The sequence below is a fragment of the Canis lupus genome, chromosome 12, assembly GCF_011100685.1.
Source record: "Canis lupus familiaris isolate Mischka breed German Shepherd chromosome 12, alternate assembly UU_Cfam_GSD_1.0, whole genome shotgun sequence".
NCBI lineage: Eukaryota > Metazoa > Chordata > Mammalia > Carnivora > Canidae > Canis > Canis lupus.
The window spans coordinates 6,925,175-6,938,726 of NC_049233.1; the positions used below are offsets into that span (position 1 = coordinate 6,925,175).

Below are 13,552 nucleotides of genomic sequence, written 5' to 3' on the forward strand. Positions count from 1 at the left end.
CATATCCCCATTGAATATTTTGGGATGATTATGAATTCTTGATGTGATAAGAACCTTGGTATGTATGAGATGCAGTCAGCCGCCGGGAGGGGAGGCTCAGGGGAGGGCAAATCAGATCAATCATTACATACCGTGAGCCCACAACAAACCAGCCAGCACCCGCACACCTCACTTCTTGGCCACCATGTATGTGCCAACTGCACGCCGCCCAATCTCCCACATACCACAGACATGCCAGCCACACACCAGCACACACCTAACTACATGTCACCACCCCACCCACGCACCACGAATGCAGCACCCACATGCCAAAGCATGTCACCCATACTCCATGCAATGACCCTCTGGTCCTGGCAGTCATCACTGTTGTCATCACTGCCTGCCAACCACGTGGTATGCCATCATTCCCAGAGGACCTCCAGTGCCTGCGTCCTGTAGGTCAGGGCAGGGATCATGACCTTGCAGTAACTACAGCACAGAGAGGGGAAACCATTATCCCAAGAGCTCAAACTACTCTTAGGCAGTAAGTTCTCATTTCCTTGTGTAACAAAAGCAAACTATCATGTGATAATTAAAATGTCTAGCCCGTTAAGGGTAAGGAAAAAGAGCAGGAGTGCCGATGAAACCAGACTGGCTGAGTGCTGCTAATACCAAAACTGAGCAAGGATGCATGGCAGCCTGTTAGAGTATTCTCTTTACCTGGAGATGTATTCGAAATTTTCCACGATAAAGCTTGTGTGTTTTTTTAAGTGCAGTCCACATCTTGACAGAGAGGAACTTTATTACAATTTTTAAAAGATTTTATTTATTTATCTGTGAGAGACACACACAGAGAGAGGCAGAGACACAGGCAGAGGGAGAAGCAGGCTCCCTACAGGGAGCCTGATGTGGGACTTGATCCCAGGACCCTGGGATCGCAACCTGAGCCAAAGGCAGACGCTGAACCACTGAGCCACCCAGGCGCCCCACCTTCTTACAAATTTGAAGCATCTTGCTGGCTGCCTGTCCCAGGTGGGGTCCAACTCTGCTGTGAAAAGAGGAGGGACAAGTTTCATTTATTTCTCTTCTGTTCCCCCAGGAGACCCCCCCGCCTTTACCTTCACTAATCTTCATCCACTTCTGTCCCTCTGGGTTTCAGGGTGGGGAGGTTTGGGACAGGAAAGATATTCCTTGCCTGGTTCAGTGGAGTATTCTAGTGGAAGTTTCCTGGGGCTCAGCATGTGTACAAAGCTGCCTGTCCTCTAGTGGGAACCCGTTGCTGGGCTTTCTCATCCATCATTGTTCCCTGATGTGGGGGTGGCACTCTACAGCTGTCATTTCATCTGCCCTCCATCTCAGGGCATCTGTTGGCCCACCCCTTTGAAAAGAATGTAAATCAATCCCAGTTGGCCCCCCGGATGCTCCATGGGAAGTCCTCAGCATCTTTGGCTCTAACAAACACTGACTCATCATCAAAACAGGTAGCTAGGAGCAGCCCCTGATCCTTTAGATTTTCCAGGCACAATTCCTAAACCCAGTCACTGTATCCTACACTCCACATATGGGAGATGAGGCTCAGTTCACTCCCTCAGCCTCCCCACCTCTCTGATGGCCTAGAGGTGAACAGTCAGCAGTGAGGGCCAGCTCTTGGCCACCTCCTTCGTAGGTTCTGCTGGGGTAGTCTTGCATCCCAATTTGGATTGGGGGCTAGTTGGCACCCTGTAACGTGGGGCCTCAACTGAGACAGAAAGAGTGCCACTAAGTTGGCATTATCCTATGATTACTGAGCAGGAAGTGATTCACGTCATTGGAGAGAGACAGGAAGTGCTCTAAGAGATCAAAGGAAGGAGATGGGTCTTCTGTACTTCCCCACTAGAAGTGTAGGTAGTGTTCTGATGTGTCCGGATAAGAGAGGCAGAGAAGGGAGGCCCACCAGGAAGAAGAGCATAGAAAAGGCTCGGAGGTGGGAAATAGAGGAACATATGCCTGACACAGTAAGCAGTTCAATGATCTGCTATGCTTAGCACGCTGCTGCTATGCTGCACAGAACAAGGGAAGGAGGATGAGGAGAGTCAAGGTGGGAACATGAGTGCTCTGGGTCTAATCACGGACAGCCTTGAATGCCAAGTGAAGGAGTGTGGATTTTACTAAGGAATGCCGTTGCTCTACCAAGGATCATCTTAGGTGGGCTCCCTGAAAGCAGAGACCAGGATAGGTAACTCAGTGATGTGATTACTCAGGGAAAACTCTCAGGAGAAAGCGAGGAGCAGCGGTTACAGTAGGGGAAGGGGCTAAGCAGGAATGTGGTCTCCGCCCAATGTCTGACTTTAGCCTGATCCCCCCAGAAGCTCTGGAGGATGAATTATACCACAGACTTAACCATGCTTTGAGGCAAGGGGGTTGGCCTTTTGTACACTGAATCAGTCAGTCTTTGGCTGTGGGCTGTCCTTGGTACTAAGGACATAACCTCCTAGAAAAGATGGCTCCCATTGGCCCAGAGCAATTCTCCAAAGAAGGAACAGTTGTGAGTTATCAGTCAATGCTCACAGCAGCTGGAGGATGAGCACATCTGCCAAATAAAGGGGATTTGCTGGGCCATCAGCAGGGTTCCCTACAAAGGAGGTTTGTTTAGGTTGTTAGCTAGGGAGCAGTGGGATATCACATGATAGCTGTGCAATGGAATTAATATCCTGTGTAAGATGGATTGGAGGCATGGGGTCATGAGATCCAGAATGAGGGTCTAAACCAAGAAGGTGAGGAGGAGTGCCTGGGTGGCTCAGTTGGTTGATCATCCTACTCTTGATTTCGGCTCAGGTCATGATCTCAGGGTCATGGGATCAAGCCCTGTGTTGGGCTCTGTGCTTAGCGTGGAGTCTGCTTGTCCCTCTCCCTCTGCTCTTCCTCCACCCCTTTCTGTTTCTCTCTATATATCTCTCCCCCTCTAATAAACAAAATATTAAAAAAAACAACAACAACAACTAAGAAGGTAGGGGGCAGAGGGAAGAGAGGGACAAGTGAGTGAGACTAAAGAATAGAAGTTGGCACTGATTTGCCACAGAGTGGATGAGGATGAAGCTCCGACTTCAAGTCTGGGTGAAGGGCACCTGCCAGAAGCATAGGCGTGAGAAGGAAGGTGATCATCTCTGTTTGGAACGTGTTGAGTTTGAGGTGCCAGTAGATCGCTGTATTGGTTTCCTAGGGCCGCTGTAACAAATTAACACAAACTTGGATAACCTAGAACAACAGAAATGTATTCTCTCACAGTTCTGGAGGCTAGAAGTTCAAAATTTAGGTGTAGCAGGGCCATATTCCCTCCATATGCTCTAAGAAAGAGAAGAGATCCCCCTTGCCTCTTCCTAGATTCTGAGGTTTACCAGCAATCCTTGGTGTTCCTTGGCTTGGAGACATATCACTCCAACCTCTGTCTCTTTTGACACATGGTGTTCTCCCTGCATCTGTGTCCACATTTCTCTCTTCTTAGGACACATCTGTCATTGGATTTAGGGCTTATATTTTTTAAAATATGATTTTATTTATTTATTTATTCATGAGAGACACAGAGAGAGAGGCAGAGACCTAGGCAGAGGGAGAAGCAGGCTCTCTGGGGGGAGAGCCTGATGCGGGACTCCATCCCAGGACCCCAGGATCATGACTTAAGCTGAAGGCAGACACTCAACCACTGAGCCATCCGGGCACCCCTTAGGGTGCTCTGAGCTCTCTTAGGGCCTATCTTAATCTAGTAATGATTACATCTGCCAAACATACAATTTCCAAATAAGAACATATTCAACAGACAAAGGGAAATAGCGGTTTCCAGCTCTCACTGATCTCCGAGTCACCTCACCACGCCTTGTCTACTCTCTCGGTGCCTCCACCACTTGCATAACCAATGCCCTGTGTTAAGTTCCTCCTGTCTGAAACATCTGGAGTGGCTTCTGTTTTCCTGTTTGGACTCTCAGGGCCAGTCCTCTAGAGCCACCATGCTAGGGAAGGGCAAAGGAGCCTTTTCACTCCAAAGCTCTATTTCTCTTCGGGCTCCCCTCCCATCACAGTTCATCCATCAGGCAGTCACTTCTCAGTTAGTGACTATTTGTTGAGTCCCTTCTATGTACAGGTTTATGATTCGTATGAGTCATGGTGCCCTGAGGCATCTCAGTGATCTCAGAGAGGCACAGTGGGACATTTTAAATATTTTAAATTTTCTTTCTTTCTTTTTTTTTTTTTAAAGATTTTATTTATTTATTCACAGAGACACACAGAGAGAGGCAGAGACACAGACAGAGGGAGAAGCAGGCTCCATGCAGGGAGCCCGACGCGGACTTGATCCCTGGTCTCCAGGATCATACCCCGGGCTGCAGGCGGCACTAAACCGCTGCACCACCGGGGCTGCCCACATTTTAAATTTTCGAAGATAACACAGCAACATCCGTTGTACACCATGTAGGCCTCTAGCTTGAGGTGGTTCACATTCACACCAAGTATTAGTTTGTGTTGCATTCCTTTTGGTGATGTTGCAGAGATAGATTTTCACCCACGTAAAAATCAACATAGAATGGGAAATCAGGATGAAGGTGTTGGCATCTGCTCTGATTCCAAGGTTTGAGAAGTTGTGCAGTGTCCAACAGCTGCACACTTCTTACAAGTAAATAAGTGCAGTTAAGAATAAAATAAACTAGGCAGCCCGGGTAGCTCAATGGTTTAGCACTGCCTTCAGCCCAGAGCCTGATCCTGGAGACCCAGAGTCAAGTCCACATCGGGCTCCCTGCATGGAGCCTGCTTCTCCCTCTGCCTGTGTCTCTGCCCCTCTCTCTCTGTGGGTCTCTCATGAATAAATAAATAAAATTCTTAAAAAAAAGAATAAAATAAGCTATTTTTTCTTTTAATCTATGTGTATCATTTTTTGCAAATGGTTACTATGTTGTTAGAACACAAATATTTAAGTTGTTTGGATATAACTACTGAATAAATGGAAGCGTTAGTATTTCTTTCAATCGAGGGACATCATGAGAAAAAATGAAGACACTAAGGATACTGTGAACCAAGAAAATTCAATAATCTCAAGAACAAGGATAGCCACAATAGACAGACGACAAGGTCCCTGCCCCCAAGGATCTCACAGTTTAGAGGTGAAGGCAGATATATTAGTGAAGGCAGTCATCTTTTGCTGCGTAACAAATTACCACAAACTTAGAAGCTTAAAACAATACACATTCCTTACTTCACAGTTTCTGTGGACCCAGAGTCCAGCATGGCTTCTCTGTGTCCTCTACTCATAGTCCCATTAGGCTACATCGGGGCATCAGCTGGGCTGCATTCTCAGCAGAGGTTTGACTGGAGAAAGATCTACTTTCAAGTTCAAACCATAATAATATCCACGTAGAGGTGGAACTCCAGGTGACTTGCTTCTTTGAGTCCAACAGAAGTCCCTGACTTTAAGGAGGTCCCCCAGTCCCTTTTTAAGAAGATTGAACCGGATTAAGTAAGGCCAACCTAGAATAATCTCCTTTTTTATTAACCACAAATCAATGGATTTGGGACTGTGAAACCCTGTTGCCCTTGACATAGTCTATTGATTAGAAACAAATCACAGGTCCCACCTACACTCAAGAGGTGTGACTCAGGGAGAAGTCATCCTGGGGTGTGTCTGTCACAGCAGGAATTAAAGAGTTACAAAGGTGATGGTTGTTACAAAAGGAAAGGCGCCAGGTGCTATGAGATATAGAACCCAGTCTGAATGAGATAGGGATAGTCTCATGAGGCAGTGATGCTTGTGCTGAAACCTGAAGGTCAAACAGGAATTATATAGGCCATAATAATTGGAGGCAGAATGCTCCAGGAAGATAAAATGGCATGTGCAAAGGTCCTGGGGGCAGAGAAAGCTGGATGAGTTAAAATAATAAAGACTAGTATGACTCGGGCAGCCTCGGTGGCCCAGTGGTTTAGCGCCACTTTCAGCCCAGGGCCTGATCCTGGGGACCCAGGATCAAGTCCCGCGTCAGGTTCCCTGCATGGAGCTTGCTTCTCCCTCTGCCTGTGTCTCTGCCTCTCTCTCTCTCTCTCTCTCTCTCTCTCTCTCTCTGAGTCTCTCATGAATAAATAAATAAAATCTTAAAAAAAAAAAGACTAGTATGATTGGCACACAGAGAGATGGGAGAAGATTTGGAGTGGACATAAATGCTTCCCAACCCCAGCTCCTACTTTCTTCACAGCCACCAAGCAGCCAGTTGTTGCTGAAGTTAATACAAGCACCAATAAACCACAGCCACCCAAAAAACCTGAACAGCAGTTACCTCTGCAAGGGCTCTTACTAGGGAGGAGCACAAGGGTGCCTTTAGAGGTGCCAGGAATGTTATAGCTCTTGCTCTGAGTGATGGTTGCATGAGTGTGTACATTTGTCAAAGGTCATTGACTTAGATTTAAGATTAGGGCACTTGAAGGTATATAAATTATACCTCAGTAAAGTGCCATTATGTAAAAGCAAACAAACTACAGCCACAAGGTTGGTCCACCAACGCACCAGCTCCAGGAGGCTACAATCCTAACAACAGCCAAGCACTTCCAAAACCATGCCGTCGGTCCCCAGGGGGGAAGGACCCAAGATGCTCAAGGGCTCAGTCTGGTCAACACGCACTCAAGTACCTGGTCTGCCACACCTGTGACTGGCCAGGGGGAGGCGCAGGGTTGTAGAAGACACTTCCCCTGCCTCCAGGGACTCACAGTCTAGGAGGGAAGATCAACTCCAGAACTGACTGCAATAGACAGCAGAGAGAATTTCTAGTAACTGCTATAGGCAAGGGCCCAGAAAGAAGTGGTTAATTCCATTTGGGGCTCTTAGAAGCACTTGAAGGGAGAGGCATTTAAATGGGTCTCTGTCTGGGGCATCTGGGTGACTCAGTTGGTTAAGTGGTTGACTCTTGATTTCAGCTCAGGTCATGATCTCAGGGTTCTGAGATCGAGCCCCATGTCAGGCTCTGCACTGGGTGTGAAGTCTGATTAATATTCTCTCTCTCTCTCTCTCCCCTTGCCCCTCCCCCCACCAGCTCTCTCTGTCTAAAAATAAATAAATAAATGGGTCTCTGTCAGGTGGTATCAGAGATTTCTAATTGTTTCCCGGTATCCTCTTTTCTTTTCTTCCATAGTATATTGTAAGACCTTAGGTCAGATTTTTAGGTACACAATTCAAAATAGACAAATTTTCCCACCCTCCCTTGCGGCTTGCTAATAGGATATAAGTGGAAAAACACTGTGGTACCTCTGGTAGCCTTCTTTTATTTTTATTTTTTTTATTTTAAGATTTTATTTATTTATTCATGATAGACATAGAGGGAGAAAGAGGCAGAGACACAGGCAGAGGGAGAAGCAGGCTCCATGCACCGGGAGCCCGACGTGGGATTCGATCCCGGGTCTCCAGGATCGTGACCTGGGCCAAAGGCAGGCGCCAAACCGCTGCGCCACCCAGGGATCCCCCCCTAGCCTTCTTTTAAAGCAGTTACATGTGCCCTTTGTAGAGGCTGCTTTTAGGTGACAGGTTTGAGCAATGGAATGCTAATTAAGCCAGAAGGGCCCACAGTGACCACTGACCACCAAGCTGAATGCAAACAGCCTCATGAAGTGACCCACCTTGAAAGCTATAGGCCCTAACTAACCAGTGGGCTACTCACAAAAAAGGGGAAACTCCATATGTCCCCACACTGTCACTCTACCCTGTAACTGTGGCCCCACCACCACCACCACCACCACCTCAGAGCAGGCAGTCTCACCTCTGCCATCCTGCGCACTGCTCCCTTACAAAATATTCAACAAATTTCTATTTTGTTCTGTGTTGGGTGATTTCTTTTACCACCTGTACTGCTGACCCCCACCCGATCAGATTCCTTTTTTTTTTTTTAATTTTTATTTATTTATGATAGTCACAGAGAGAGAGAGGCAGAGACACAGGCAGAGGGAGAAGCAGGCTCCACGCACCGGGAGCCCGATGTGGGATTCGATCCCGGGTCTCCAGGATCACGCCCTGGGCCAAAGGCAGGCGCCAAACCACTGCGCCACCCAGGAATCCCCCGATCAGATTCCTATGCAACTTTTGCCCAATTTGCTACATAGAACACAGAGGTGATGGCTGGAGTTCTGGCTGTTGCCTTGGATCATGAGAATGGGAACCACACGCAAGGGATGACAAACCAGTAACTAGAATGAGTCTAGATCCCTGAGGACTTCATGAAGCAAAGCTCCATCTGCATTTCTACATAAAAGAGAAATAACATCTATCTTTAGTCACTATCATGGAGTCTATTATTTGCAGCTGTACTTGATGCTCACTAATAAAATGAGTAGGAATGGGATAGGTAGAAATCAAGGATGGGGCAAGGAAGAGTGAGGGACAAATGTATGAAAGTGCTTAGTGTATTCTTGAAAGTTGCCACACCCAGGGCGATGCTTAGGCAGAGGGTTCATGGTGAGGGAAGTGAACACAGGGAGACTCAGTGGAAGGAGTTGGTTGGGACCAATTCCAGTGAGTTCACAGGTGCCTTCCCAAGTAGTCTGGACTTTTTATTCGGGTTAGGGTTTGAAGGGTGGATGGGAGACAGAACACGATGAAAGGCAAAGAGTCCTTGTGAGAGGGCCAGGGGGCTGGCTGGTGGGGATAGAGAGGAGGAGGGAGAAAGAAGAGAGAATCAGGATAGAAGCCCCTGGACCCACATGATTATAGTGGGAGCTGGATGTGACTCCTAAGTTTCTGGATAAAGGGACTGAAAGGGCCAGTTGAGGGTTTATGGATTGCAGAAGGATAATCTAATTTGCAGAAGAATATTATGACAAATTGATAAAGACAAATTGAATTTGAGGTTCCGGCAGGAGAGCCTAGTGGAAGTGTCCAGTACACACAAGGGGAACTGCTGGCTGGTGTCCTTGGAGAAAGATCGGGACAAGGAATAGGGATTTATGTGGGACGCTTGCTTGGTGGCAACACAGAAGTTGAAGACAAGAGAATCAAAGAGATCACACAAGGGAGGCAGGTGGTACCAAAATTAAATTCTGCTGGGGATGGAGTCCCAGGCGGGCTGCCTGTATTTAATGGGAGGGGGGGATAGAGGGAGGAGTGAGCAAAGGAGAAGGGGAAAGAGGGGCCGTCAAAGAAGTAGGAGAAGTGAATGAATTCAGTGTCAGCAAAATGGAAGGAGTGAGAGGTTCAAGAAGGAAGTAGATGGAGACACCTGGGTGGCTCAGCGGTTGATCGTCTGCCTCCGGCTCAGAACATGATCTTGGAGTTTCGAGATCAAGTCCCACATCGGGCTTCCTGCATGGAGCCTGCTTCGCCCTCTGCCTGTGTCTCTGCCTTTCTCTGTGTCTCTCATGAATAAATAAATAAAACCTTGAAAAAAAAAAAAAAAAGGAAGGAGATGGATACAAAATGTCAATGTCATGCAAAGGGAGGAGCTCACAGGTAGGGCTGGGGAGAGGGCCACAGCCTCCTCTCCAGAAATAGACACCCCATCCCATACTTGATCCCTGAAGCTTATTTACCTTCACTCTTGTCCAACCTCTGCCATTGGCAGCCGTCCAAGCATGGAAAACACCTTGATTCTTTCAACACAAAGTTCATTTTAAAAAACTTTTGTGGAGTTTTTTGTTTTGTTTTGTTTTGGTTTTTAATGCAGCCAGTCATACAGTCTTACCTATTTGACAGAGTAACATTTCTGTATCCACTTACTATTTCTCACCTGACAAAAGCTTCTCAGGGACAGGTGTTCCTTGACAATGTGCACGCAGAACGGTGCATTTGCAAGTCAGGAGTGTGCGTCCGAGAGTGTGCACGCGCACGTGCATGTGCACACACGTGGACTTCCACACGCTCAGTGTCAGGGCCCCATCTCAGGCCAGGCCTGAGATCTGATTGGGGTGGCAACACGTCGCCATGTGACAGCTGTGTGTCTTGTAGATTATTGCTTAGCGCAGTGTGTTCCAACCAGGTCGTGGGCTCCTAATGGACAGGAATAGTGACTTCCACCTCCTCTTTCCCGTATCCCTCACTCTCCAGTGGTGCACTGGGCACAAACACAGCGGTACACTACCCCCAGCCCCCCTGCACAGAGAGTACTCAAGCGACTGCCCAGACTTCTCCTGACTGGATGCCATGAACCCCTCTTCTGTGAGAATTTGAACTAGTCCCCCAGCGCCCCTGACTCTTCAGGCTGCTAAGAGGAGACCTGGAGAGAGGCATGTACTTGATGCGCCAAAGGGAACACCCAGAGGCCATAGCTCAGCCGTAAGGCCACAGCGTCCCTTGCGATCACTAACTCAATTGCCATTTGCAGCGCCTCAGGTGACTCACGTGCGCAGGAAGTGTGGACGACAATCACGCCAGCCTCTCCTGCCCCGAACCCCAAGAGCTGTCTGAGCAACCCCTGCACAGCCCCTGGAGACTCTCACACCCCTGGCCCTGTCCGTTGCGTCTCCTCTAAACCTTACAGATTTAGATAAGATTTTAACACTCCCTGGCTTCTACATAGTAATAACCAATATCTATGGAGCGCATATGTGTCCTAAGACCTGCACATGCACAATCTCATTAAATCCTTCAACAACCCTGTGAGGACCATGCTCTTCCTACCTGCATCTCATTTTCCGGGTGACGTGATATGTCTGGCACTGGTTTGAAAATACTCAAACAAGTGCAAGAATGGAGGCTGGGAGAGATGAAACAAGATTAGAAAAACATTAATAAATTGTAGAAACTGGGTGGTGAGTACATAGGAGCTCATTATGACAATTCTGTGTATGCTTGAAATTTTCCGTAATAAAAAGTAAAATTATATATATATATATAATAAAAGTAAAATTATAAAATAAACTTATAAAATTATAAAAATAAAGAAACAGGACTGGCACATAGTATGTGCTCATTAAGTGTTTATTGTCATCTCATAAGGATGAAATAAGATCACGTATGTGAAGCTACTATAATTCCTGTACTCCAGGGTCGGGTGGTTGCCTTTTACTGCTGCTGCTGTTACTACCACTACTACTACCACTGCCACCACTGAGGGCGGGCCCCTCCTTCTGCCCTATTGCCCTGCCCTTTGCCAACAGCCTCCTCCTCCTGGACCAGCCTCCCGTCCTAGTCTCCACCCGCTAGCTCCCTTCCGGGATGCGCCCCAGTACCCTGCCACCTGCCCTTGAAATGACCGCGTGGCTGGATGGTGTGAGTGAGGACGTGTTCCCCATCTCCCCGTGTGTCCGGGAGCTCCGGACAGCAGGTGCAATGGGGGCCCTCAGAGCATCTCTCCCCCATCCCGCAAGCATCTTTGCAGCCAGACGCTGTGGGAACCATGGCCCTCACCACCTCTGCCCGCCACCCACCCTGGGGCCTGGGGTGCTGCTGAGCCGTGGTGCTAACGGGAGACAGTGAGCCTGGGAAGCAGCCAGCGCGGCCTCGACCACTCAGGGCCCCGGGAGGCGGGGGAGGCCCGGAGGCAGAGAGACTGGGGGCAGGACCACACGGCCAGGACTGTGCCTGCCCCAGAGATTAGGCCGGGGCCACATGGCACGGGCTGGGGGCTCCCCTGGGGGCCCCTCCCAACATCCCAGACGCCCACAGCAGAGGGCGGCCTCCGCAGGCTCTAATTTTAACCCCACGGAAGGTGCCAATCGTTCATTTTCAAAGCTGTTTCAAAGTGACTCTGATAAGCAAATTGCTGGCAGCCCTGGCGGGTGATTATTCCTGCATTAATCAGGAGGAAATTATGCCAGTTACTGATTAACTAATTATAGCAATCAGATCGGCTGGGAGAACAGGGCAGGAGGGGGAGGCCAAGGTAAACACAACCTGTGAAAGGTGAAGGAGGCAATTTGGGGAGGGGGCAGAGGGCAGAGACAGGAGGTCTTCCTCCTGTCTCTCCTGGCCCAAACCACCCACCCCAGCTGGGTGCCCCTGGGGCCAGAGCTGGGTGCCCCAGCTGATGGTGGGAGGCAAGGTCCAGGCTCTGGGATTACTGCCTACTGGGGCAAGAGGAATCATTCCCTACTGCGGGAGGAACCAGGTCCCCGACCCTTTAGGAGACCCCTTTCTGGGAAAGGAGGCTGAGATTCCTACACCTAGCCCACCCCCACCTGGCCAGGGTGAGCCAGGACCTGGCCATTAAGACATCGGCTGAGGGGATCCCTGGGTGGCGCAGCGGTTTGGCGCCTGCCTTTGGCCCAGGGCGCGATCCTGGAGACCCGGGATCGAATCCCACGTCAGGCTCCCGGTGCATGGAGCCTGCTTCTCCCTCTGCCTGTGTCTCTGCCTCTCTCTCTCTCACTGTGTGCCTATCATAAATAAATAAAAAAATTAAAAAAAAAAAAAAAGACATCGGCTGAGAACAGGGAAACAAGTGACAAAAGAGGTGAGCATGGCAGCCAGGGCTTCAGAACACTGACCCCAGAAGTCACCTGGTCAGCCTGGTAAAAGGTCATCTATCTGCCTCTGCCCACTGGCTTGTCTCCCCCAGCCAGAAAGGAGAAAGAACCCTGATCGCCCTCCCAGCCTTCAGCCACACAGCCCACCATCCGCTTGGGAAGGCTTGTGGTAGATCCTTCCAGAATCCTCCGCGCTCATCACCTGACCTCCTGCCTCCCAAATGCTTCTGTTCATGTTTGTGCATGTGGGACACAGTTAGGGCCTGGTTCAGGTTGTCTGACTGCCACTTGGCTCAGTGCAGAAGGTATTACCAAATGAGATGCAGATTATGGACATTAAGAAGCCAGAGGACAAGGAGGGGCAGCCGTTCTTCTCTCCATGGCCTCTAACTGTGGGAAGAGGATAAATGGCTTGTGCTTTCTGACCACACAGGACTTGGGAGGAGCTGTGGGGTCCCCAGGGAGGCCACTGCTAGCCTCTGAGTGTGTGTGTGTCTGTGTGTGTGTGTGTGTGTGTTGGAGTCCAGTGTCCAGTTACGGTCATTTATAAGCTGGATTTATAGGGTTCCCATTATTAGGCTAGAATCTTGCTCCTCTGCATGGGAAGCCTGTCTGTGTTCCCTATGCAGAGTTCAGGATGATTTCTCTTCCTGGGGTGGCAGGACTCAGGGAATGGGTGCCAAAGGATGGGTGGGCGGGAGGATGGCTGCCCAGCCAGAAGCTGTACAGGCAGGCTGCCAAAGCAGGTATTGACTGGCAATGGGGTCATGGGGTAAGGGCCTCTCCCATTATTTGGCACCTGTTCTTTTCAGAATCCTAGAAAACTACATCTGCCCATGTCCCTCTCCAACCCCACAAGGGTGATTCAAGGTCCTGCAGACAGAGAAAGTCCCTTCTGATCAATGAGAATGAGCCAGCAGCAAAGACACTGCCCAGATGGTGAGCTCCTAGAGGAGCCACAGAAGAACATGCTGGGGAAAGGGGATATCGCTTAAGGGACACCAAACTTCTGTCTCCTCCTTCTCCCCTTGTTCCTCCAGCTTCCACATTAGGGCTGGTGAGAGAATGGGCTGGGACTCGCCCGACCTGTCCTGGACCGGGCCACGGGGCTGGACAAAGGATTTGAGCAGCATTGACTCCACCTGAGTGGAGGAGAGTTAGGATGGAAGAGAAAAAG

The 13,552-nt window shown here is 49.2% G+C and overlaps 1 long non-coding RNA gene across 1 annotated transcript in view; it reads right to left on the reverse strand.

Annotated features, from left to right (window-relative positions):
- Window positions 1-3,009: 3,009 nt before the first annotated feature.
- The window catches only part of LOC111098150, a 42,581-nt gene continuing 32,038 nt past the window's right edge, over window positions 3,010-13,552 (reverse strand). The window contains exon 3 of the long non-coding RNA XR_005367369.1: window positions 3,010-3,183. This is a non-coding gene — a long non-coding RNA (uncharacterized LOC111098150). The remainder of the gene's footprint in view (window positions 3,184-13,552) is intronic.